We start from the raw sequence: 27,784 nt of genomic DNA on the forward strand, positions 1-27,784 counted from the left end.
TTTTGTACTGGTGACCCCCTTTCACATAGGAAGCCTCTGACTGTGCCCCCCCCTTATAAATTAAAAACACTTTTTAATATATTTACCACCATTATAAATGCTGGAGGCAAAGCAGGGTTTGGCAGTAGAGACTGACAGCTCGCGACCCCCATTCCATACCCTGGCGACCCCCTGAGGGGTCCCAACCCCCAGTTTGAGAACTCCTGAAATAATCAGTGGTTTGTTTATGTTTTTGTTTTGATATTTTAAGTCTTATCTTCAGTGGTTTTATGAATTGCATCCCATCTTTCGTTTCCCATGAATGAGTGTTAGGAGTTTCTGTTTTCACTAAAGCGAACAAAAACAAAAATTCGGACAAAAACTAAAGCACCAATCCTGCAATGGGCTGAAGCAAATGGAATTCAGTGCAGGACTGGTGCCTAATACCGTCAAGGATCCTGACCCTGCAGTGCCGTTATCCCCACACATAGTCCCACTGAAGTCACAGGGATCTCTGTGCGTGCAGATTCCTTTGCACTAAAGTAAGGTTGTGTGTGTCAGCAGGAGAGAGGAAGATTGTATGTAAGTCTTGAATCATTTTTTGTTAATAATACTTTATTTCCATCAGAAAAATCAACACAAGATCTTTTCTACTCCATTAAAATGTATTTAAAACACAGCAAGAAAACAATACAAAATAAATAGGGAAATAGGGAAAAGCAACATTTAAGTGAATAAATATAGTGAAGAAAATTGTTTGATGCAGTAAATCTGTAACCCAGTCTATTTGCACTATATAAAAATGGTGCTTCTAGCAATCTGATTCCAAAATAATCACGGCTAAATAAACAATGGAACACCCACAAAACTACAGTCATTATGGTTGAAGTCAAGAGGACCTGCACGTACATGGGTAATCACCGATATGTGCAACTATGGAACAGATAGTACCAGATTCGGATCTCACTTATTCCAGTGCAGATCAGAAATAAATCCATAAGTCAAAGCAACTGTGTACTGGTGCAGATGAGATGGGAAACAAGCCCCATAATAAGGTATCCAAATGTCCCTTTTTGCTGTACATGTTAATACTTAATGGAAACAATGAGTTTTTCATTGTAATTTTAGCCTGAAAACAAAACTTTTGTTGAATTAAAATGTGAAAGGCGAATACAATTCAAACTACAGTTTAAGAAACCTTCTCATTTTCAGAACTGTTCTTTTTTGCTGGAGGGGGCTGCCCGATGTTATGCTAGGTCTGCGTAGACAGATGGGTGAATGTACCTGAGCGACTTCTCTGCATCACAGCTGTACCCATTAGTCTGCATTTGCTATTTGAGTCTCTCCAGTGCCATATGCTCTTTTCTTTAAATAAACAGGTATATAATAGTTAGGACAGATGTGAAAAGCAAAATGACATAAGCAGAGGCATGATTCTGAACCAGAATCAAATGATTAATCTTGACACTCTTAAGTAGTCTTGCAGAGCACCAGTTTGTGAGGGGACTGAATTACTATGTGCTGTACACTTTCTTCCATTGTCCTTGTTAATGGAAGGGTAGTTTTCATCGAATTGTAATCTCAGTTGCTATCTGTCTTCTTACAATTCATTAGTATTTATAATTCCATCCCTTTTAAGCTTAGTGGCTTGTATATTGCTTACTAATATGATTCAAGGATGCTGCTGATCTGTTTAGTAGACAGCCCCAGTCAGTCTGTTCATCAGAGGGATCCGTACAACAAGTTTTTGTTCTATTTAATTTAATTTTTACAAGGGGTACAAACTCACTGAGGTAAATACTTATTTTTTTTTAAATAGTGCTTTAGAAAACAATAGCATTATAAGCATCAATCGTAAACACACAGGGAATTACCTTACAATTACAGTAGCAAAATATCAGCCAGAGATGTAATTGTGTAGACAAGTACACTACAGCAATAAATCCAAAAACAATTGCAAGATTTACTGTGGAATTACACAAAATCTGCTTAATGTGTATCAGAAGTTTGTCAAAATGTTAGAGGAGGTAGGGCAGATCATTTTAAGCATGACATTTTCTCCACTCAGGAAGGTAGTTCTTTTAGTTTCAGAAGTGTTTCTGTACTATTATTAAATCTAATGCTTGGAACTTTAAACTGTAATTTTTAGTCAGAAAAGTCACTAACTGAAAACAGCCTCTTCCAGTTCTTCATAGCTTTTCTTTTGGGTTCTTATCTACTTGCTTTACTACTGTTAGCCTTGAAGATAAAATACAGCTTTGGAGAGTGAACCGGGTTTTATTCTCATGAATCACCAACTAAATTCTAACTTTTTTTCCCTCTTGCAGTGGTGTTAATGAGCAAAAAACACAGTTGAGTTTTGAAATCCCAGGGCAAGATTGCAGAACGGTTATAAGAATCAGCTTTTGTCTTGTAAACTGACCAGATTTTATCTGAATGTCAAGGAGAGGGAATAAATAAGAAATCTAACAATCTCCTTTCTACAGTTGAGTTAAATCCCCTTTGAAGCAAGTTAAGTCCTATGGTTTAAGTTCAGTTCTAATGTATATTCTGTGTCACTGATTTTCATCTGATGTGTTGTTGCCATTTATGTGATGGCACTTTTATTTCAGGAGGAAATAATAACATTTTCAGTGTACTCTTATGTGCAGGGCTACTGCTATGAAGGTAAGCAGGGACTCTGCAGCTCTGATTTAGCACAGTATTGCAAGAGTAGTACAGTATAACTATACTGGAAAAAGTACAGCAAGCCCACCTATTGTATTAGGTTGCTCTAAGAAGGAGTGTTTGTTGTGAAAGGAGTATCTTTGCCTATCGCTGATATGTAAATAAGTAACTAGCCAGTCTTTCATCAGAAGATAACAGAACTGATAGAAACTTCCAGTTTCTTGACCCAGGGAATGCTGCAAGGAAATGCAGGGCTAGGGCAGGGGCAGGGCCACAGCACACAGCTCTGCAATGATTCTGGGTGGGGCCTTATCTTAATTAGGCCGGGGGCTGTAGAGCATTCCAGGATCAGGAGGATGCAGTTGGCTTAAAGCCACCTTTAGAGTATGAGTTCTGAGCTGCATCTCTTAGAGCAGGGATGGCCAGCCTGTGGCTCCGGAGCCACATGTGGCTCTTCAGAAGTTAATATGCGGCTCCTTGTCTAGGCACCAACTCTGGGGCTGGAGCTAGAGGCACCAACTTTCCTGTGTGCTGGGGGGTGCTCACTGCTCAACCCCTGGCTCTGCCGTAGGCCCTGCCCCCACTCCACCCCTTCCTACCCCCTCCCCTGAGCCTGCGGTGCCCTCGCTCCTCCCCCCTTCCCCACCCCATAGCCTCCTGCATGCCACGAAACAGCTGATCAGGAGGTATGGGGAGGGAGGGGGAGACGCTGATCGGCGAGGCTGACTGCCGGTGGGAGGCGCTGGGAGCGGGGGGGGTGGGGGGAGGGAGCTGCTGCGGGGCTGCTGACGTATTACTGTGGCTCTTTGGCAATGTACCTTGGTAAATTCTGGCTCTTTCTCAAGCTCAGGTTGGCCCACCCCGTCTTAGAGGCACAATCAGAATCTCATCCAGAGGGGTGGAATCCTGGCCTCACTGAAGTCAATGGAAGTGTTGCAATAAACTTCAGTGGGGTTGGGATGTCACCACAAGAGTTTTTCTTCTCCTATACTTGTGTCTCCCAAAAACTAAACTATAAAGAAGCTAAAAAATAAAATCAATATATTTGACCAGTGCATATACTTCTGTCGTCATGGCTAACAAATTTTGCTGTGTATTTTATAATTCAGTTTGTAGTTTCAAAATGATACCCAATTTCCCTTTAAAAACAAAGCAAGCTTTACTATTTGTGGTGGGCATACAAGGCTTGCAATTGTCGTCTTGTCATCTGGACGTAATATCACCTCACATCATGTTTCCTTCGTCTCTTTCTATTAATTTTTTATGAGCTTCATCAGAAATGTAAGGCGCAGAGTTACATTTTTGTGGTGATTAAACACTGGAGACATGAAAACAAATAATTGTCTTGATGTACATGCTGCCTGGAATGAACAGCTTGCTTTGAAATGCACCAGTCCAGCACACTGTATAGGCAACGGTCTTATATAATGCAGTTCTTTTTTCTGACCCTTGATTTGCTAACCTTGTGTTTTCTGATCCTTTGATTTGATTTGTTGTCCTTTATAGCTATTAGTCATACAAGAGATTTAGACATGCTACTTTCATTGTGGAGGTGAAAATCAAAGTAGAATATTAAGTAACATTAATTTGATGGATCTGAACTCCCATGGTATTCCATGTTTCCGCAAATGGATGAAATGGTATGATTTATTCTCTTCTGTGCTTTAAGTTCTTAAAAACTACAAACATCACCACACAGTCAGAATGTGTGCACACATGCACACACACTGGATAGCTATAAGGGCCCCAAGCAAGTTAGTGGTTGGCTAATACCAATGCCAACGGTCCCTTTGTGTCCCAATTTTTTTATCCTTTCTAACATCACTGTAGACATGCTCATTATTCACATAAGCACTTAATCATCTTTTGAATTTTGCTGTGCTCTTGGCGTCAGTGATATGTTAGTTCCATACACTAGCATTTTGGATTATGTGAAAGGAGAAACAGGAGTGCCTAACTTCCTTTTTCTGGACAATTCATTATTTTGTATACCTCTCTGTCCCCTCTTATTCATCTGCTTTCTAAACTAAATAGTCCCAACCCAAATTATCTGAGCATGTTCTGTTTGACATGTTATTTTGTTGACATACTCAAAGAATTCTAGTAGTTTACCTCTCTCGTCTGGTTGTTTTATTCTTGTATTTTTAATTACCATTTCAACTGGTTTCCCTGGCACTGAAGCAAGGTCTACTGGTCTGAAATTCCCAGGATGACCCCTAATACCTCTGCTGCTTTTTCTTTTTAAAGGGCGGATTTAGATCAAATGTCCTGCAAAGTGTATGTAACAGACTCTACATGAGGAGAAGGGGAAAATTTGTTGATACTGCATTTCAGTCTAAAGCATAATAAATTGTTGCAATACAGAATGTTAATGATTTATAGTATATAATTGTAAACTGATGGCTGTCACTGGGTTCGAACTGCAATAAAAAACCTTCCTTTACTTCTTGGAGCTATTCTATGATACTGTAATTGTCTGTAGTACTAAGTATTAATTGATAGGCACTCCTTGAGCAAACTTTTAAAATGTTTTATTCCTGAAACTCTAATTGCATGGAGGTCAGAAGGGAGTCTTGAAGGCAAAGGAAAAAGCTGGCGTTTTGCTGACGTTCTAGTGGAAGTCAGCTGTCTGCTGGCGCTCTCTGTTATTATAAATACAGTGCACTGACTCACGGTCTAGTGGATCGACAAGGTCAGCTTGAGAAAAAAGATAAAGGAGAAAGTAGTGTCTGATTGCTGTTTATGCTGTGTTGGATAGATGGACTCTGTTCATTTTGCATGTGTGGTTTTTTTGTTTTTTTTTAATTCAACATTCCCTACTGTAGTCATTCACACAAAGGGTGCTTTTAAATTAGTAATGAGTGCTTTCCGTCTTGGCAGTTACTTATACTGAACTTTGTGTCTAGAGCTCTTTACGATTCACTCATTCAAGACGGAAAATAGTCAAGACTAGTAGGGGGAGCAAAGCTCTGTCTCGCTCATGCTGTTTCTAGGAAAAGGGAACCTTGGGGGAAAAACACCCTGCAAAGACTTACAAATTATGCACTGCCTTTTCTATCCATGAATAGTTTCTCTTGTGAGCAAACTAGGTTGTATTTCTGGACAAGCAGACAAAGTTATGTAGCTAGGGCTTTTCTCCCCAGGTACACTTACAAAACTTGTTTTCATAATAACAGATGGACTTAAATAGGTCTGAGGATTCAACAGGGTAAGTGTCCAGTTGATTTTATGTTTATCTTTATCTTAGATCATTGACTCTCAAGCTTTCCCATACTGGGACCATCCTCCCACAGAGCTAGGATCTACCTGGTATTCATCTCCCATTTAGCAGTAGGGGAAACCCCTTTCTGTGGGATGTGACCCCAAGTTCAGGGTTTCAGGTTCAAGGACATTTTGGAAGAGGCACTTGAAAACTTCCAACATAGACACCACAAGCTGGAAAGATATGGGTAGCAACAGGTCAGCTGGAAAGTGCACTGTGTCAGGGAGTCAAAGGATGAAGAGAGGTGCTTGAGGGAGAGGAAAGCAAGAGGAAAGCTCAGCAGGCCTCAAACTCTCATAGTGTGGTGGCTTCATCCGCTGACCCTGTGCCTTATGCCTGCACTATTTGTGACAAGGATTATTGCTCAAGAATTGGGCTTTTTAGCCGTTCATGATCCTGCAACATGACACACAGTGCCTGAATTGCTTTGGTGCTTACACCATATCTTTTGAGATGGATGGTTGCCATGCCAGCATGTGACCCGCTAGCTGCGAACCAACTACTTGGATTATCCTCTTTTGAGCTGCATACTGTCACACATCACAGTGTGACCTAATGGTCAGAGCAGGAGTCTGGCCTCGTGGTCGAAGCAGAATCAGAGGGTAGAACCGGAGGCGGGGTCAGGACATAAGCCAGTGATTGGAACCAGGAGCCTGAACAGAACCAAAGGGCAGAGCCAGAGTCATGGTTAGGAGACAAGCCAGTGGTCAGAGCCAGGAATCAGGAGTTCAGAGGTAGGTAGGGACTAGGGCTGGAGCAGAGCAGGCAAAGGTTGGAGCAAGGGCCAGATAGGAAGCATGTCTGGCACAATTATGGGTGTGGAACGCATTGACCAGCCGCTGTGCTGCTGTTGCAACAGGGCTTAAACAGTGATCGCTGTTGTCTCTTCTGTGCTCAATCAGGGAGCACAGTCACTTCATGAGGGTTTACTGCATTCAGATGAGCTCATTGAGTTGCTAGGTGACTCTGCCCGGAGGCAGCTGAGATCCTGACAGGTATTTGGTGAGACTGAATGCACCTCTGTATTCACACCCTACACACTGATGATTGTAATAATCTTTGTACAAAATAAGCCTTGAAAAGTAACATTTGAAAATGAATATATTTACCAGAGAAGTCTGGGCAGTGGGTAGACCAGTTTCTCAAAGACGAAGGACAAGCTGATGCCTGTAGCCAGGTGTCCTCAAAGTCAATGGGACAAAATCACCTGTCAAGTGGCCATTCTATGGCAAGGAAGGAGGGCAAAAGCAAACATCTGTATTTTAGCTAACAACAGCATGAAACCTCTTTTACCACCAGACTCCTCATCTTCAACCTCATAGCATGAATGAACTTTATCTGAGGGTAACCTTCAGGAAAATGCATTTTAAAGAGTGACTGAACTATAAAAGTGAGGGACAAAAACACCAGCTCTCGCTCTTTCACCCAAGAACACAAAAGAAACCAGCCCATTTGACTTTGGGAGAGATCCTGACCTGAAATTTGGGAGCATGTGGTAAGAATTTTATCTTGTCTAGCTTCTTAAGTTTTAGTCCTAGGGAGCATTTTATCTTTATTTTGGGGCTGTCAAGCGATTAAAAAATTAATAATAGAATACCATTTATTTCAATATTTGTGGGTGTTTTCTACATTTTCAAATCTATTGATTTCAATTACAAAACACAATACAAAGTGCACGGTGCTCACTTTACATTTATTTTTGATTACATGTATTTGTAGTGTAAAAAACAAAATAAATAGTATTTTTCAATTCACCTAGTACAAGTACTGTAGCGCAATCTCTTTATCATGAAAGTTGAACTTACAAATGTAGAATTATGTAAAAAAACTGCATTCAAAAATAAAACAATGTAAAAGTTTGGAGCCTGCAAGTCCACTCAGTCCTACTTCCTGTTCAGCTAATCTCACAGACAAACAAGTTTGTTTACATTTGCAGGAGATAATGCTGCCCGCTTCTTGTTTACAATGTCACCTGCAAGTGAGAACAGAAGTTCGCATGGCATTGTTGTAGCTGGCGTCACTAGATATTTATGTGCCAGATGCACTAAAGATTCATATGTCCCTTCATACTTGAACCACCATTCCAGGAGACATGTGTCCATGCTTATGACTGGTGCTGCTCAATAACAATCCGAAGCAGTGTGGACCAACTCATGTTCATTTTCATTATCTGAGTCAGATGCCACCAGCAGAAGGCTGACTTCCTTTTTTGATGGTTCGGGTTCTGTAGTTTCCACACTGGAGTGTTGCTCTTTTAAGACTTCTGAACGAATGCTCCACACCCCATCCCTCTCAGATTTGGGAAGGCACTTCAGATTCTTAAAGGTTGGGTCGAGTGCTGTAGCTATCTTTAGAAATCTCACATTGTCTTTGCGTTTTGTGAATTCTGCAGTGAAAGTGTTCTTAAAATGAACAACATGTGCTGGGTCATCATCTGAGACTGCTATAACATGAACTATACGGCAGAATGCAGGTAAAACAGAGCAGAGGACATACAATTCTCCCCCAAGGAGTTCAGTCACAAATTTAATTAACACATTATTTTTTTAACAAACGTCATCAGCATGGAAGCATGTCATCTGGAATGGTGGTCGACGCATGAAGGGGCATACGAATGTTTAGCATATCTGGCAGGTAAATACCTTGCAATGCCAGGTACAAATGTGCCATGCAAATGCCTGTTCTCACTTCATGTAAATGTAAACACATGTGTTTGTCTTAGTGATTGGATGAACAACAAGTAGGACTCAATGGACTTGTAAGCTCTGAAGTTTTACATTGTCTTGTTTGTGAGTGCAGTTACGTAACAAAAAAAAATCTACATTTGTAAGTTGCACTTTCACGACAAATTGATTGCACTACAATACTTGTATGAGGTGAATTGAAAAATACTATTTCTTTTATCATTTTTATAGTGAAAATATTTGTAATAAAAAATAATATACACTTTGATTTCAGTTGAAACACAGAATACAATATATGAAAATGTAGAATAACTTCCAAAATAGTTAATAAATTTCAACTGGTATTCTGTTGTTTAACAGTGATATTAATCGCGATTAATTTTTTAAATCATGATTAATTTTTTTTTTAGTTAATCGCATGAGTTAACTCCAGTTAATTGACAGTCCTACTTTATTTCTCTTGTAAGCATTTCTGACTTTCATGCTTTTACTTGTACTCACTTAAAACTTATCTCCTTGTAGTTAAATAAACTTGTTTTATTCTTTAATTAAAACTTATCCAGTGTTGTGAATTTTGGGTAACTCCGTTTACGGTAGCAGACTGTAGTATATTGATCCCATTAGAGGGGCAACAGACCTAATATATCTAAACTGTCCAGGAGACAGCTGGACGGTGCAGAATACGTTTTTTGGGGAAAATTTGAGACTGGAGTTGTGTGTTGGGATCACCCTGCAAACAGTAACCAAGACAGCTGGAAGCCAGAGTGTGGCTGATGTTTGCTGACAGGTTGCAGGGGTCAGAGCTGCTGGACCAGGGATGTGATTGTACACAGATACTCAGGGTGTGACCTGCATGCTGGCAGACTATTTACGAGAGGCCCAGGTGGGAGCTACAGCAGCAAAGCCAAGTGAAGCACCCCAGGTTGCATGGCAAACATGACATAGCCGCTTACTGGTCTGGATGGCATCCTGGAATGTCGTACCTCGTGAGAATAGGTTGTCTCCCATAATGAGATGGTTAGTGCTTCACAGCTATGATAATGCTAGTTATTCTTGTATTGCACTTTGAATCAGAGTAAATTTCAAATATCTGTCTATTTCAGACAGAGAAACTATGGCATAGTGAGGCCAAGTGGCTGGCTCATGATTGCACAGGAAGTCAGAGGCAATTGGGAATAGAATTCAGGTCTCCAGACTATTGTTCCCCAGTTATTGCTGCCTCTTGGCAGAGTTGTAAATAATGCAAGAACAGCCTTTTCTCACAAAATGTTGTTGTGTCCTCTTCTGGTTCCATCTAGAATTAACAGAAGTCAGTTGATTTGCTATAGGTATTTAGTGCCTCTGAAAATATGGCCCTATGCATCTCAGCTTGGATACCTAAAATCAGAGGCCACTTTAGAAAATGTTGATTTTTAGACTGTGGGGCAAATTCATACCTGGGGTAAGCAGGTACAACCCTACTGACTTCAGTGTAATTGCACCTTCCTGCTTATTCCAAGTTTGAATTTGTTTTTCTGCATTTTAGCTTTCCCAGCTTTAAAATGGGAATGCAAAAAAGACTTTCTTGCCTCATCTGGATGGGAATTAATTATTTTTCATTTAAAGAAACTTGTGCAACATAATCCATTAAAAGATACCATTTGCTAACTTTTACCACAATCTCTAACTACATGGGGAAGCACTTAAATGATGCTTCCAGTGAGTGCTGATTTGTTGGGTAGGGGAAGGGTCAATGTATTTATTGACTGTTGCAGTTTTGTACGCTTGGGCGAACTGGTTTTCAGTATCCTATTCGTTTGCAAAGTACAGTTGTGAAGATATATGAAGATTAGAAAGAACTTCTTGAAAAATGAAAAAATAAAAGTATTTGTTAAAGCTGAAAAAATTGCATCTAAACAGTTTATGCCACTTAAAAAAGAATGAGCTGTTGTACAAGAAAAAAAGACACCTTTAACATCATTATCTGTAACTTTAAGATCTCTAATCTATCATGTTACTTATATCCACTCTTCTCTGGAGCATCTGAGCTCCTGATCAAAAAACAAAAAACCCACCAAGCAGTGTGAAGTTTCTCTCCCTTCTCTCATAAAGGAGAGAGTTAATTCAAGTAGCTGACCTCTGACAGCGATTTGATGCTTTCTTTCAAATAAGCCATTGATCTCACTCCAGTTGCTAGTGGACAGGTGTCTGCACCTCCTAAATTACCATTACAATTGGCACTCATGTTGTAGTCTCAATAAAGAGACCAGTGATTAAATGGGCATTGGACTGAAGTGCCCTCCCTCCCAAAATGCAGTGTTCTTCCAGGTAAGGGGGTATTGGTGGAAAAGCTCATGAGTGTTCTCTGTGTTGTAACTTTTCTGTGGTTAAATAGAGGGCCTTAGTCTCCTAAGATTGTCACTCCAGAACCTTTCATGTGCCCCTAAATTCACATTAAGAAAAAGTTCAGTGACTCTGGCACCCTTGAGGGTAGCTGATAGTGGTACTAAATGTCATAGCCTGTAAGAAAAATGAGGCTTTTAGGCTGCCTGAATTCAAGTTATTCTACATTTCACCAGTGCGGGGAAGGGGGGGAATGAGGCTAGAAAGAACATATTTTAAGGGTTTTTTGGTATAATAACTTCACCTTGTTAAAAAATCATTCTATAGTAGAAGAGTTTCATTGCTTAGGAAACTAAATCCTCTGTATGTGTGCGTGTGTGTGTGTGTGCGTGCGCTTCCTATACACTGTTCATTGACCGTTTTTTCATGTAGGTAGGAAAGGGCTGACCTGACCAAAATAAATCATCATATTGTAAGCTGTATCAGTGCTTTATGCCATACGCTTTAGGCTGCATGTTTATACCCAAATGACATTAGCAGTTACAGAGGGAAATTTCATCAAGCTTTCTTTGGTTTTAAGCTTTTGATAAAGGATCGTTGGCATCATTTTAGTCTTATGTGGCACAGTGGTAAACTCTGAGCATTCAATTCATATATTTATTTTGCAGGTAGGGCTGGTAAGCCCTGCCTGTTGTTAAGGTATCCTGTCACTTCCTATTATTAGACCCTAATTTTAGTTTATTATAATTTTGCCAAACTTTAACCATTAGGATTGAAATTTTATATGATGAGTGTCTACCTCAGTCTTGTATACGAATTTTAGCCAAAATGGTACAGCCATTTCTGTGAACAAAGCTAGGACGAAAATACATGTGTTTTGTTAAAAAAACAAAAACTGGTGACTTTTTTTTTTTTAACAGCTCTAACGCCCCATGCTTTGAATCAGGGACTTGAAATTCAGCAGGAGGTGGCCTTTGTGAGAGATATGCGCATTTGGCCATCCCCTTGAAAATCTCCCCAAATTTGGCCAATCATAAGCCTTTGGAAAAATATAGTTTGCAGAGGCTCAGTAGCAACTTCTTCGATTTTAGCAGCTAAATCGCCAAAGATTCTGGCCTCACCTGAGCATGTCAAGCCTCTCTTGGCTCCTAGTGTTGACCAGACAACACATGACTCTTCCCCACAGAGTGACTTAGGGCTTGTCTACACTGGCAATGTTAAGGCGCTGCCATGACAGCGCTTTAACATGGCTTGTGTAGTCGCAGCACAGCGAGGGGCATACCTCCATGAGGGGCATAGCTACCAGCTCTGGTGCACTGTCTACACTGGCATGTTACAGCGCTGAAACTTGCAGCACTTGGGTGTGTTTTTTCACACCCCTGAGCGAGAAAGTTGCAGCACTGTAAAGTGCCAGTGTAGGCAAACCCTCTGCCTGCTCCATCGCTTCACAGCTCCTGTGTGTAACAGGACTTTGCATGTGTCATCCCCACAGATGTGACAGAGTGACAAAGCGTGCTCCCTCCTGTGCAGGCAAAGCTGAAGGGTCCCTGCTACTCTGGGCCAGGGGACAGGTACCAACCACAGTTGAGAGCAGGGAGCTTGTCTCTCCTGTGGTCTCAAAACTCCCCCTGCTGGCACTCAGGCAGCATGCAGAAGGAAGCCACTTGATTTGGACACAGCGGAGACAAAAGCCAGACTGGGGGAAGGAAAAGGAGTAAAGAGGGACAAGGAGGAGAATCTGGGACTGGGAGTCTGGGGGAGAGGAAGTGGCAAGGGTAGGAGGTTTTGGAAGGGAAGGCTAGTTTGTCTCGAAACACATCTACTGTAGGTCTCATGAACTGATAGACTGATATTGGTGCTTCAGTAGCCCCTTGTGGTGACTTTCTCTCATTTTTGTGAATGAGCTATACAGAAATCTTGTTTGCTTATAGGGTTCTAATTGGTCAACGTCTCCCAATTTGTTTGGCAAGCAGGTTTTGCAATATAAAATGTTTGCCTAGATCACATTTATTATCTTCAGTAGTAGAAAGCAGAAGTATTTAGTTCCCCTAACTCATTTCTTTTCACTGAGAAACAACTCTAGAAGCAATGGCAGCATTTCTCTTCTGAAATATTTGAGCTGTTTTCCTAATCGTTACATTGCCTCAAAGTGTCTAACATACTAATCAACAGTGTCCTGTAGAACTGAATGTCTAAGGAGTTTTTTATACAGCGTAGTAGTGAACTCCTGCTGCAAGGCTTGAACATTCCTCCTTTGTAGGGGGAAAAAGGAAAGTTTCCCAAGCAAGTGTCATCAGTGTTCCCAAAATATAAGCTTTGATTTAAGTATATTTTTAGCCCTTAGGTGTGACAATAACCTTGCAAGCATAAACTGAACATTGCCCTTCTGTTACTTGTACTTTGTCACAATATGTTTTAAGCACATATAAATCACATTTTTTACCCACTATGCTTACAGGTCATTTTTTGTTAGCACTTTGTCCACTGACCTGTTTTCTCTTTTGGCATATAGTTCGCAGATATCTATCTATCTACCTTCTCCAATTGCATGTACCATCTGGGCTAGATGACATAATTATCTAAAGTTCTCCTGTAGCTGACTAGATTGTTTCTCATTACTTTCTTTGCCTCCCAATTAATAAATGTTCTTTTGAAACTTTGATATGTATTCTCCTTTTGTTGCCAACAGCAAAACAACTTATTTAAATATACAGCATGGCTTGTTTCGACTCGGGACACTAAGTTAACTGCAGTCAAATGCCAAACTTGTGTAGCCAGCGGCCACATGGTTTCACGTAGAAGAATGGGACTGGCTCTCAGAACTGATGCACCTGATGCGTTCTTGTCGGCTCCTTCCTGCTTAAACTGTTTGTGGCTTGTGTCTTGTGCCCCTTGCCACTTTTGACTTGCTTTTGATTTTAATTTTTCACCTTTTTGTGATATTAAGAGTTAAATATCGACTTATATAAGGCTTCAGACACTATTCAGCATGCCATGCCAAAATTGCTGGGTTCCCATTGTGCAGTTTGTGAGCTCATTCAGGGCACCTTTGGATTTTACAAGTTTTCTGTAGCAATGTAGACTGCATTGTGAACTCTCATGATTTATGCAAGATCACCTCGTTTTTTAGCTGATAGCACATTAAGGATCCACACTCCTTCCTTATCACCGTAATATCTCTAGTATAACAAATGCCATCACAAATACACTGCTTTCCTGAGATTATAACATTTACCACTATTGCTTATTATTTGTTTAGTCTTCATGCTAAACAATACCAGCTGAGCATCCCCATTGTGCTAAGCATGCAAACACATGCAGACACGTTCCCTGCTCCAAAGAGCTAAGCAGATTTCTAATGTAGTCCTTTCACTTACTTATAGTGATTTCTTTTCACCACTCATTTCTGATTATCTGATAGATCACTTGTGCATTTTTGTAGTTATCGTAGCACTTTTTATTTATCTGGTTTTTGCCTGGATGGAATATATAAACTCTAGTAGATCAAAAAGATTCCAGTACACTGTCAAACAGGAACACAATTACATTGATAAAATTCATTCACTGATAAAATAATTCTAGAAGCAACTGCTGCATGACCCACTTAAAAAGGAATTTTTAATATATTTCAAGACTCTATTCAGAATTTAGGTTTAACTTACCTGAGCATGATTTTGTGACCAGTTATATTTCTAGTTCTGTGGGCATAGAAAATTGTAGTCAAAGCTCATGTGTCTGGGCTTCAACGGTGCACCGCGGGAGTTGGGAATTCCTGGAAAACACAACTGAATAAGTAAACGTCTTGGAAATATTTTCTCCTTCCTCTAAAGCATCAAGTTTGGTCACTTATCGATGAAGAAAACTGGGCTTATTGAACCAATTGGCTGATTCACTATAGCTTCCCATATGAGCAAAGATTTCTCTAGTAGTGATGTCATGTCTTGCAGACTGCTGTGTGCAACGTCAGTGCTATAAACATTGTTTTATCAGTTTTAAAAACTTCCAGCTTTGTTTGTTAATTGCTCTATCATCCCTTGTTATAATAGTTTCTCATCTCCTTGCCTAAACATCTTACCCTTGACTTAGGCAAGTGTTCTCCATTTATAAAGAGAGTCACTGTTCTTGCTTAGTGACTATTTTTCATATCTTCAGTTTCTTCCTCATCTTAGTCCTCTTTAAAAAAAAAAAAATCACTATTCATCTATTGTTTGTTCTTGAGGAACCATTTAGTTAGTTAAGATGTTCTCTTATTCAGAATGTTAAGTTTATTTCATCATGTCATCTTCAGTTTTATGGGCTGTAGACCATATAATTCTTCCAGTCTTCCCTTATACCAAGTCCTTTGTACCTTTTCTATGCATTCCTTTTATCTTACATACGGTTTATCTTGGCTTAGCCATGTTGCGTCCTGCTATCCTTTTTGATTCCTAGATTTTACCTGGATGAATTTACACTACTGCCATTCTAATGCTTCCTTAAACATATCCTACTTTTCTATATTAGTTTATTCCAGACTTTAATAGCATGAGCTTATTCTGTACTTTCTGAAAGCTTTAAGTCCAGGCCTCTTGAGGTGCTGCCTTTCATGTATATTTCAGTGAACTAGCCTACTTCATTTTATATTGTTGATTGCTAGATCCTGTTCCTCAGCCTCTACTCCTTTTTTTTAATGTACCTGACTTACTTTCTAGAACTAAAACCAGAATAGCCTTTGATCTTTATTGGTGCTGATCAAAATGTATAACTAAATCTATACATTATACCAAGAACATGCACTAACCTCCGTTAATTTCAGGGTATTCCTGGAATCCCACCCATTAAGAAAGATTAGTGTTCCAGCCTTTACTTCTTTACAAGTCTTCATTGGTGTGCTCATCACGCTAGGAACATTTTTACAATTATTCCTTTATGAAATAGAAATATTACATTTGTGACTCTTCCATCTGTCTTTGCAGAACTCATTGTGACATGCAGGGTTCAGTTTCTCTTGTATCTTTCTCTTTTATCCCATATAATTATTAGTTCATATATTTTAAAGTGCCCCAAAGAAACAGAGGGTCCAGATTCTCAGCTGGATTGCTCTACTGAAGTCAAATGGAATGGCATTGAAGTTGATGGAGCTACGCCCATTTCAACCAGCTGAGGATCTCTCCCAGTGATAGTGTAAGACATTAAAAACAATTTTGTATGGTTTAGTGAGCTCAGCACAGACCTGAAAGGAGTTTGAGTCTTTATTCCAGCTCTGTTGCTGATTTAAGCAATGTCCTTGCCTTTTAGGATGCTATGGTCAAGTATGCTTGTCCTCAGGAACTGACACTGAGATACTGAGTTTGAAGCATATTCATCCTCCAGCACAGTTCCCTCCCTTCTTTCCAAATTTGAAGAGTCCTCCCCTATATGTATGGCCAAGCTCTATGTCTCCCTTGTACTCCTCATGTCCACTCTTACCCAATAAGGGAGACCGAAATACAATAGAAGAAATGTGACCAATAGGAGAAATACAATAGCAGAAATGTGACCAAACAGACTGTAGGCAGGAGTCCTGCCCCAGAACCACCACCCAGCAGCCACAGGCTGCTGTTTCTCCCTGGTGCTGTGTCCACTATGGGGTTCTCACCAGACCCCGCCATGAAATTAACTAGTCCCTACAGCACATCCATTTGGCCATTTTCCTAAGGGATAACCTCGCTGTCTCAGTTTCTCCCTTTGTAAAATTAGGGTGCTGCACGTTTCACAGGTTAGGTGCAGCTTTGCGAGTGTTCATCAGGTGACTTAAAGATGAAAAGTGCTTTTATGTACATGTATTTCTGTTGTACTACATGATGTTTGACAGAGGTACTGCGCATTCCTCTGTTTGGAAAGTACCTATTTTGGGATGCTGCTGCAGTGTAAATATTACAAAACAATAAAAGAAATGCTGAGTATTAGCAGAATTGAATATGGCCCTCTTAATCCTGATATTTTTCCTAGTTTGAAAATATTCCACATTATTATTGATATTTAATATTTTTATGATGATAATACCAGGAGCCTCCGTTACGATTCTGGTCCCACTACGATGAGTGATGTGCAAAAGTAGAAGTGGACACTGTCCCTGCCTTGCTGAAGTGTTGATCATCTTAAAAAGGAGTTAGATAGGCACCTTATTGTCCTCAGTATCTTCCACATCAATTGTCCCTCGTTTACAAGTCAGAAGTTATTTTTTCCCAGCTGTCCAGTCCTGCAAAGTCACACCGGAACCTGAAATGGAGATGTTCCTTCTGCTGCTTCTATCATTTCTAGCAATACAGATTTTGCAGCTATAACATAGTTGATAATTTTGTTGATAATGCAGGAGAGAGCACAACATGTATCTTGTTCTTCCATAATGGTTTTGACCCTGCAAGGCTTTTGTCAGTCGCATGAGCGGATATGACCCAGAAGACTCAGGGAGAGAAGGTATGTTGTGCAGGAAGGTAATTTTGATACTAGTCTTCTGGCCATTGCAACACTTGAACCACAGTGACCATACCATAATAGCAGCTTTTCTCATTTTAATTTTTAGACTTTGGATGGCAGGTACTTGAACTTGAGCCAGTATTCTGCATTGATCCCATTCCACCCACATGTAGTAGATGCTTGTACATGTGCAGATTCCATGTTCCTGATATCCTTATCAAGAAGAATCTAGGCATCAACCCTGCTCTTCTCTTTTAGTGGGACTACACCAATATGGGAGCTTGGCTAGATTCCCTGTGTATAGTTCTTATCAAGAAGAATCTAGGCATCAACCCTGCTCTTCTCTTTTAGTGGGACTACACCAATATGGGAGCTTGGCTAGATTCCCTGTGTATAGTTTATTCTTTGCTATTTTGAAAATGAACAATCATCTGGAATAAGAGCAGGAGTAATTCTATTGTGCAACACTTTCCCCAGGTCAATCACAAGATATTTGAAGTGGTTTCTCCTGCTTTCTTTTGCAAATGGCTGCAGTATCCAGCTTCTGGGCATTATTCCAGACATTTGGGAGCTCCAAACTTCAGGTTCATGGTATAGGTGTGTTTAGTTGTAAAAGATGAGAACAGAATGGGGTTCGTGCCTTTATTATCTCAATGGCTGCATTTTGGCAGATTTAATATTTACTACTGGCCTCTATTCCATGAGTAAGGAAACTTATCAGCTTAGGTGAATGGCTCAGAACAGGACATCTCAACTGAGCCTAATCAGCTCTGTCTTTAAACAGTGAAGAGGGGAAGGTCAAATGGTGTCTAGGTCTCCTGAGGCAGAGCCCACTCTAACATGTAGGAACACCTGTCCCTGCCCTCTCTAGCTGGTTGTCAAAACAAAATGCAAACCCAAAACTGGGGGAAATCTTTTAATTTCTTTTTACTTTAACAGGCTTAGTTACACATCCTTCATTCACCTTTACCAGTGCCTTTACTTTCCTGCTACTCTCATTCCCTATTTTCCTCTCTGCTCTTTAGGGCTTTCTTCATTTCTTTCTCCTGTTTCACTCCTTTCAAAGCTGTTACCCTTGGAAGAGTTTTCCACTTCCTGTCTCCAAAGCCCTCTTCCCTTTCAATCCTTTTATAACCCCCCGCCCCTACACACTGCCCCAGGAAACTTTCCTACATTAGACTCCTTGAGAATTCCTTGTCCAAGCCATCATGTTTTGAATTATTATCCCACGTATTGTGTTTGTTTCAAGTTCAACAGAATAGGGACCAAGTCTTTTGTATTTGCAAAGGGCCATGTATGCGCACAACAGTCCAAAGACAGTTGATAACTTCACTGGAGTGCTATCTCCAAACACTGGTGAAAATCTGTATTTCTCCACTTCTACAGAGCTCTTACCTTCTGCTCTCTCTTCTCTTCTTTTCCCATCCCCATTTCAGTCATTTTTTCCATAAGCTATATGATCTTGTCACTAAAGTTTTAAAATGTCAGACCAGCAGATTACAGTTTTCTCTGATTTGAAGAATAGAAATGCCTTTTGCAACATGACGTCTGACTGTATGTCCCCATAGAAGGATCAGAACTGTCGGCATTATACAGAGGTAACAGAAGGCTTGGTCATGCTACCCTTGAAGTCAATTGCAGAACTTCCACTGACTTTACTAGGAGCAGGATCAAATCCAGAATTGTGCTGATCAAGAAGAAACTGGAACTGTTATTCATCATCTTATGTTCTTGGATAGCATCCTCCAAATTGTCATGTAGTAATACTTGGTGTTCTGATATCCCCTCTGTTTCCCTTTCTCCAGATGCCATTGAATTGTCTCACATATTTAGTTTCTAGTCCGAGAGAATGATCAGTGGTGATGTGAGCTGTTGATTTCCTGCAGAATAAGATATCAGAAAGATTGTCCGTGTTTATGTTAAAAACAAAAACAAAAAATCCCACAGTTCCACACACAACAACAGCTCTGTAGAAATAACAGAACTGAAGCCTTGGGAACATCCTATTTTGTTGTTGTCCCCCCCTGCCCCGAATTTTCTTCCAAATATCAAAATCTATTCCCTGTTAATGACTTGGGGTTATTACAGATAGATAAACAAAACATCTTTTTCATTCTGCATTGACCATGTCAACTTCTATTCCAAACATTTTCGAAGAGAAACCCTGAGGAGTCATGTATAACTTGTTTGAAATGGTTTCCTATCTATCTTTGTTACTAATACCGTAGAATTACTTAAGCAGTCAAAGCAGATAAAATCATTTGGTTCTTCTGCATTTCTACAACCAGTTTTGCCAGATAAAATTGGTCTTAAGATCTAATTTCTTGACTCATTCAGATTTTATTCATTTCTGTGTTGTCCTAATCCTGCTTCTGAAATATTCACAGGAGGGAGGGGGGAGACACTCTGCAGTTCAGTGCAAGACTGCAAAACTGTTTTACTGTGTGGCATCCATTCTGCGCTGTCTTGTGCATGCTTGCTCTTTTATGCCACCCACCCCTTTCCTTCATCTGCGTCTCTCAGGCCGATTTGCCTTTTCAGTGGTTGAGATACTGTGTCAATTAGAGGGGAGGGAGGGTTAACAGAGCTGCCTCAGGAATTGGTTCTTGTCTGCCTTTCTGAGCGGTCTTGTGCACAGCAGCACATGATATGATTTTACACAATACCCTGTTAATATCCTACTCAGCAGCTTCCTAGGGCAGAGCTGGATTGGAAAATAAATAAATAACAGTACTTCTCTGCAGACCAGAGGGAGTGAAGGGACCAGAGCTAAATTTGGAACACTAAAGCTTGGTTTCCAAATGTGTGCTCCCACACACATACATGTATCCTTAGTCAGCTTTTCCACGTGACCCTGCTGAATCCAGTGCAGCTGTTATTTATAGATGGTAGGGGTAGTGATGGCATTATCTTTTAGCACTGTTCAGGGCTGAAATTATAGTGTTCTTCTGCAGCGATACAGGGCCAGATGCCCTCCACAAGAATTCAGATCGATGACTCGTTTTGTAAATGTTCCAACTATCAGATGATTGCAGAATAGCCTTCCCCACCTTTTTATTTGTAAAGGCAGGAAATAAAGGGTATTGTAAAAAATTAGAATGGGCTGTGATTGTCGCTGGCTTCTTCTCTGGATGTGCATAACAAAATGTACTCACCTCATCCTTAAATGATCATTCTTTTCTCTTCTCTTCCATTTCCCCATACAACCTGTTGTAACCTGGGGGGAAAAAATAAGTGTTCCACTGAAGACAAAGACCAGCTTTTTCCAAATCAGGCTATCTAAAGTTAGGCTCCCAAATAATAACTGTCTGATATTCCAAAGTTCTGAGTATGTGTAGCTCCCAATGATTTCACTCAGGCTTGTGTGTGCTCACTGAGTATCTGTGAAAATCAGTTGGTGTGTATTTAGGTTTTTGGTTCCTTCTTTTAGGTCCCAGGTTTGAAAGCTTAAGCCTAAATAGAAAATAATACCTTTATTTTCTTTGCCATATTTGTGAAAAATAAGCTTTGGAATATATAACAAATCATGTATTCCATTTTCAATACCCCAGAAGTATAATGCAGCCACCTCTGAGGTGAAACACAGAAGTTGTTGAATTGCAGTAGATAAACACGATGAATGCATGTGTAAGCATGAAAAGGGGGTCAATTTATGAATTTGCCAAGATGTCATTTAGATTTTATAGATGAAATCTAGCAAACTCGGTTTGGCAATATATAATCGAATCCAATAGGATGACACTTCTTTATTGAGTCTAGGGAGTGGTTAGCCTTAATAGTTTTAATGCTTGGGTTTTTTCAGGTCAACTTCTAACTTGAACAGTATTTCTTAAATCAGGACACTTGTTTATTCTTAACCAATCAACAATTTATTAATTCACCCAGAACCACATTAATATACAATCACCAGTTCACCACTCAAAAGTAAATGCAACCAACTGTGTGTACTACACGCACAATTCAGTTTTGAGAGCCATTATCACAGACTGGAGTTGAGGCTCAGCAGTTATATCAAGAAACAATGCAAATTACCAAGATTTCTTATTATATGTATATATGATCATGAGTTCCCAGTTCTTTAGTACCTAACACATTTATAAAAAGAAAAGGAGTACTTGTGGCACCTTAGAGACTAACCAATTTATTTGGGCATAAGCTTTCGTGAGCTAGAGCTCACTTCATCGGATGCATCCGATGAAGTGAGCTGTAGCTCACGAAAGCTTATGCCCAAATAAATTGGTTAGTCTCTAAGGTGCCACAAGTACTCCTTTTCTTTTTGCGAATACAGACTAACACGGCTGCTACTGTGAAACCTAACACATTTATCACACTTCCATGGGTATACCTGTCTTTAAGGAGCTTTGAAGCATGTGGTTGTGTCTCTTTGACTAGATGAATCCCAAAGGGACAAGTTTAGAATACTAAAACAAATTGCTTAAAGTTATTGTTTTCAGTTTTTCTTAGGCCAGTTTGCTTGGACTTATAAAGGAGTTTAAATCTAAAATATGGTTACTTGAGGTATCACTAGAGAATGTAGACTCAGCAAGATAATGTTTAGTTATTTATATAAAAAAGGAGAGGAGCGAGTATAGTCTTTGAAATGAAATCTCGCCACTTCTTGTCCTGTTCACTCTGGGATGGGGGAAGGGACCTTTCCCACAGGCATTGTTCGCAGTCAACGCTCTTGAGCACATGGTGACTTCAGTTTATATAACCTGGTTTCAGGTCTTGTAGGAGGGACTCCCATCACCTACCCACCCCACCCCCATTGCTACTGGAAACATGCCAAAAGAGTGCTCAGGTTTTAATGAAGGGAGCTGTAGCTCACGAAAGCTTATGCTCTTATAAATTTGTTAGTCTCTAAGGTTCCACAAGTACTGCTTCTCTCAGATTTTAGAGTTTTCAGTTGCTTTGCAGCTTCCATTATTATCCAGTAGATAGTGATTGTGTCTAACAGATTTTTTCAATCCTTTTCTTATCGGAGGCTTTTAAAGTCTGATCCATTTCAAGGATTCTATTTCATTATTAGCCGCTACTATCAGTTGGGATCCCTCCTTTTAAGCAATTAATCTTAATATCCCAAAGTTTATACCTTAATTTATATCTTTTAACATTTCTTTTTCCTTGTGCCAGTGCCAGACAATTCCTATTACTTCTACAGTGCAATTATTTACAGTGATAACCAACACAATCCTTCTAATCTTCTATATTTGGAAGGCTTGTTGCCAGAGGGTATTGTGAAGGCCAAAACTAAACTGGGTTCAAAAAAGAATGAGAGAAGTTCATGGGGGATAGGTCCATCATTGGCTATTAGCCAATATGGTCAGGGGTGCAACCCTAAACCCTAACCCTAACCCTAGGGACTCTGGGTGTCCCTAAACCTCTGCCTGCCAGATGCTGGGACTGGACGACAGGAGATGAAGCACTGGCATTGGCCACTGCCGAAGACCAGATACTGAACTATATAGACCATTGGTCTGACCCAGCATGGCCATTCTTATATTAAGACAAGTACATAAGCAGTTCACCTTATTTAGGACTTACAGTAGACATTTCCCACATGTAGAAGGATGTAGATCTGACTCACAAGGGAAACAAATGTGCAGATTCTAATTTGGGGTGAAAGACTTGGAGTTCTTTTTAGCTAGATTGGGAGAGAGAAAGAGCTTTTATCCATATGCAAATTCTGAGATTCCTGCCTAGGTGATTAATGATACTCTCATTTAGCCATTTTAGTTTCTATTCTTGGGGAGAACTCCTGACTTTGGTTTATCTGTGGTCCTTCGACAAAGTGTCTCATGTGATGCATGCCATTTTCTTCTCTTTGTAGGTGGATCGTATTTTAGGAATAAACAGAAGTGAATAGCTTTTCTAATTTTTAAGGGCCAGAAGGAATCAGTAGTTATTAATCAATCAAGGCATATCTGTTCTATATATCCCTTACACATGTTCTGCATCATTCTAGCTACTTTGCATCATTAGGATTATGATTAACTTCAAATCTCTTGTAGGCTAAATAGTCTTCTGCAGTTATTTGCATATGAAAGACAAGGGGAAACTGGGATGTGATGGTCAAATCAGGTGTCCACAGTGAACTGGGTGGATGTCTCAGTTCAAGTAGTCAGGTGTCCATGTCACAAAAAAACAGCTCCACACCCGACAGATTTCAAGACTGATTTTTTTAACAATTTCAGTAAAATCGTCTGGGACCAAATGATCTTATCCTTCTTCTCTGCTCAAAAATAATATTTTCTGTAGCTATCTAATAATAAAACTTTTTTTTTTTTACACAGAAGGTAAAAGTGTAAAATTCAAGTTAAGCTGAGCCTTAAGCAAAACCTCAGAGCAAAAGTTCCAAAAATAGCTTTTGGGTCTTCCTCGGGAATCTGGCAGCATGATGTTAAGTTAGGAAATACATTTGTGCCATAAATTTTGGCTGCATTGTTTTCATATTTTTTTCCCTTTTTGAAAGCATGTACAGATGTTCTGTGGTTGTTGTATGAAAATATGGGGTTAGAAAATTAACCTTGATGTGGTTGGTGTGGTTTTTCCTTCCACTGAGAGGAGGGAGTGTGGTCTCCTAGGCATCTGGACTCCTGGGTTCTCCTCTTGATTCTGCCACTAACAATGTGACCTTGAGGAATTCCCCTCTCTTGTCTATGCTGTAGTTTCTCCATCTTTAAAATTTAGTCACCAATTGTTTGTTGGGTGTCTTAGTTTACTGATCTTTGTAGGGCGCTGTTTATTCTATAACTGAAATGTTATAGATTTCAAGTAAAATTATTATTCTGAAAAAAACAGAAGACAACAAGGAATTCAAACTTAAACTTTGCACAAATGCAAAATCTTTGTTTTGAATAGCTGTGTATAGTAATGTGACAGAGCATAGATTTCCCATATGCTAGACAATAAGCATCAAACACCTTTCCTAATACTTACTAGCATAAACAAAAATGCTTCTCAGAAGATGCTTTTGTGGTACTTGGCTAGCATAGAGGACTGATAATGGGAAACACGGCTTCTCATCTTTGGGTCACTGATTTGAACCTAGCCAGGTTTGTTAAGTGAGTGAAAGTGATTTCCAGACCATAATGGTGAGCTGGAAGAATAGGTCTTTAATCAGTGAATTGAGTAGTTTGGGCCACACACTTGCCCCTCCCTTCTCCAGCTCCCCAAACCCTGCCACCCTTTTAAGTAAGAGAGAGAACACTCAATTTTGCTGTATTCCAAAATCATGACTGAAGATGATCATCAGACTTTAATCTATGTTTGGTATGTGACAGTTAAATATTGATTTGAAATCTATCTAGCATTCATATAGACAGAGATGTGACTGTATCTTCTGCATCCTATTTGTCCCTTGTGAGGAGAAAAATGAAATAAATAAATAGCCAGCACAGTATTCTTTCTCCCCCAGTGCCACAAATTATCTGCCAGGATGATTTGTCAAAAGGAGTGTTGCAGACTCTGCTTGTATAGCAGAAGATACAACACCACCTAAAAGGTCTAAAAAATTCTGCATACAGAAAATGTGAATTTCCCTTTAAAAGCTACATGTGTGATTTATTGGTGTAGATCTGTGAAAGACGTTGGATTTTCTTGCATCTGCCACAAAAGCCCAAGCACCTTACTGCATTTCTTGTTGAGATTAAAAAACGAAACAAACTGGGGGATGGTGCTCAACAGATATTTCTTCACAATGTTCATTGCACTCAATTTTCATTGAGTAAGAAATATGAGTCTGCCAAGCTGCCTGTTGAACTATCTGCTGCAGCTTAACTGCAGCAAGAAAACAGTAATCCTATTGTGCTCCTACAGCAGTCTCCTGGGAAGCAGAAGGCATTGAAATTACTGAGCAGTTGTCTTGTCCCTTCCTCACCTGCCTTTGTAGCTGTAAATATAGTTTCTGCCTATAAATAACAGTTTGCTGCACCTTTAAGCATGTTCCCTAACAAGAGGAGGTGATTTACTGAGGTGATAAGCTGTAACTAATACTAGGGTATCATAATAGGTAAATAGATTAGCACAGTGCTTCTCTGTATTTTGCTTTCCAGGGAGTCCACTGGCTCATTCATTCATTGTAGATGCTTACTACAGCACTTTGCAATACATCGAGTTAAATCAGTTCCAGGATTGTAGCTATTGATGGTTGTATGTATAAAGCTAATGAAATGCATTAGTGAATCTATCGGATAGCATTTATTGTTTAGGATCTCTTCTTTTCTCCCTCAACATCTCTCCCCAATAAAAGGGTTATAATGGGCAGAATCCATTATTCAGTACCATGATTATGTATTTTGAAATGCATCATCATTTTGTTTTGTGGTTTTGAATGATGTGAAGTACAGTTGGATCATTTGCAGCAAGGTGTTAAAAACCGAATATGCATTCTGGATTTCATCCATGGATTCCCCATCTTGGATTAATTACTTTTACATTCTTAAGAGTCTGGCTTTTCTGGAGACTATGGATCTTTAATTAGCCAAAAGTATTGTTTATCTGTTCTGTGTTAATGACCTAAGCCAAGGCTGCCCTGAGAGCAGATAGTGATGTGTTCTTCAGTCCGGAGCATCCCTTGTCTGTGTAACAGGTGATCGCTCTGGGCTGAGTCAGGACCACTAAACTCGTTTTACTAATTAAATTGTACTAGTCTTTCAACCTTTGAGCACTGATGCGGAAGCATACATTTTACCCATGAGCCCTTCCTGTTCTGTCATTCCTCAAATAATTTCTCTGTTCTTTCCAAACAGGCTGCTTCCTTTTCCCATTTCTCCTGCACCACCTAGTGACCGGTCAGGAACGTGACTGTCTTTTTTTGGTCATGTCAGCGGATATATAGGCACTTGCAATGACTGTGCTACATCCTGGGTCCACATGAACTTGCATAGCACTTTCTAAGATCATAGTTATCAATATTTTATTAAAATACTTTTGAAAAACATGTTTTTTAATTTCAAGACAATGATTGATCACTTATAATTATGCAATACTTTGATCAAATACACCGGAGTATGTTTGGTGGAAACAATATTGCACTGTGTGGGCAATGTATCAGTATAAAGGGGGCCTAAGAAGATAGGAACAACATTAAGGGATGTTGCCAACGCTCAAGATTTTTTTATCACAACTCTTGAGATATCGAGTGTTTTTCTTTAAAGCCCCAGATTCTAGACTCAAGTGATTGTACAAAAATCTCAGTGTTTTTGTAAGTTTGTAGCCCACATGACTGCAGAGAGATGTTATTCAAGTGTCTCTTAAAAGTCAGAAGGAAATTAAAAGATTAAAAGAACACCACATGTGTGTCATATATATATATATATATATATATATATATATATATATATATATATATATATATAATGTTTTTAAAACATTCTTCATGATTTTTTGAGGCTTAACTCATTTAAATATGAGGGTTTGGCAATAATGGATCTTAAATATGCAAAAGGCTATTAAATGGATGTAATAGGACGTGATTTTAATATTGAGGAGATATGGGTCAAACTCTGTCTTCAGGTATGCACATGTGAAGGCATCATGTGGCACTATATTTGTAAGTCCCCCCTGGAAGAATGAAAGTAAGACAATAGGGCTAGATGGCAGGAGCTGACACTCTTGAAAGTACCTTTCCTAACTTTCAGATATATTTTTCTCACTTTTTCAACAACTCCTTGGCTGCTTGTAAATGAAACCGCTCCCTTTTTTTTAAAACTGATTCCATTTTTTTCCATTTCACAAACATACAGGCCTGTTGCTGTGGGGTTTGGTGTTGGGTTGCTCCTGTCATCCAATTTAGCAAGCTAGCATTAATTTGTTTTAATAAAAATACTGAAATCCTTAAAATAAAATAATCACATGAAGAATTATACAGGTTTTACAAAAGAGAAGTAGGTAAAATATTGTGCCAATCAACCGTGAGACTGTCCCTTTAAGCAAAAGAAATGGGGAATACACTAAAACCGTCATTTGGTTGCCTGTATATGCTGCTTTGGTATGAGCTGGCAAAGCCTGTGTGACTGAGTATTGGGGGGAAATGTCAATTTTAGTATTTTAACCAGAATATTCTTTATATTTGGGTTGGGGGTGGGGATGTGGAGGTATAAAGAATTCCTATTCTACCCTTGCAAACATTGACTTTTTATTTTAACAAGCAAGCTACATTATTATATTCAAGGGGCATTGTAGCAATGCAGCATAGGAACACAATTTAAATCAATCATTAAACTGCAGCAGAAAGAGGCTGTGAGAGGTAGTGTGGATGGTCCATCTGCAAAATCTGTGTTCCTGTATTACAAGGAGGAGGGGTTAGAGAGCGGGGGGAGAGAAAAAGCAGCTGCTTGGCTGTTCTCTGAGAGGGAGAGACTGACTGTTGACACCATCTGTAGCTGTCCTTTGTGCTTGCTTCTTTATCTGTTCATTATAGTGATGCTGA

The 27,784-nt window shown here is 39.6% G+C and overlaps 1 protein-coding gene across 34 annotated transcripts in view; it reads left to right on the top strand.

Annotated features, from left to right (window-relative positions):
• The window catches only part of ZMIZ1 (zinc finger MIZ-type containing 1), a 480,632-nt gene that overhangs the window by 384,645 nt on the left and 68,203 nt on the right, over positions 1 to 27,784 (top strand). The window contains exon 1 of one of the 34 annotated variants that reach the window (XM_043551291.1): positions 20,745 to 20,749. The exons of the other annotated variants lie outside the window; for them this stretch is intronic. The gene's annotated coding sequence lies outside the window, so the exon portion shown is untranslated. Of the gene's footprint in view, positions 1 to 20,744; positions 20,750 to 27,784 lie in introns of those variants that run through there. 34 annotated transcript variants of the gene reach the window in all.

The sequence above is a fragment of the Chelonia mydas genome, chromosome 7, assembly GCF_015237465.2.
Source record: "Chelonia mydas isolate rCheMyd1 chromosome 7, rCheMyd1.pri.v2, whole genome shotgun sequence".
In the NCBI taxonomy this organism is placed as follows: Eukaryota; Metazoa; Chordata; order Testudines; family Cheloniidae; genus Chelonia; species Chelonia mydas.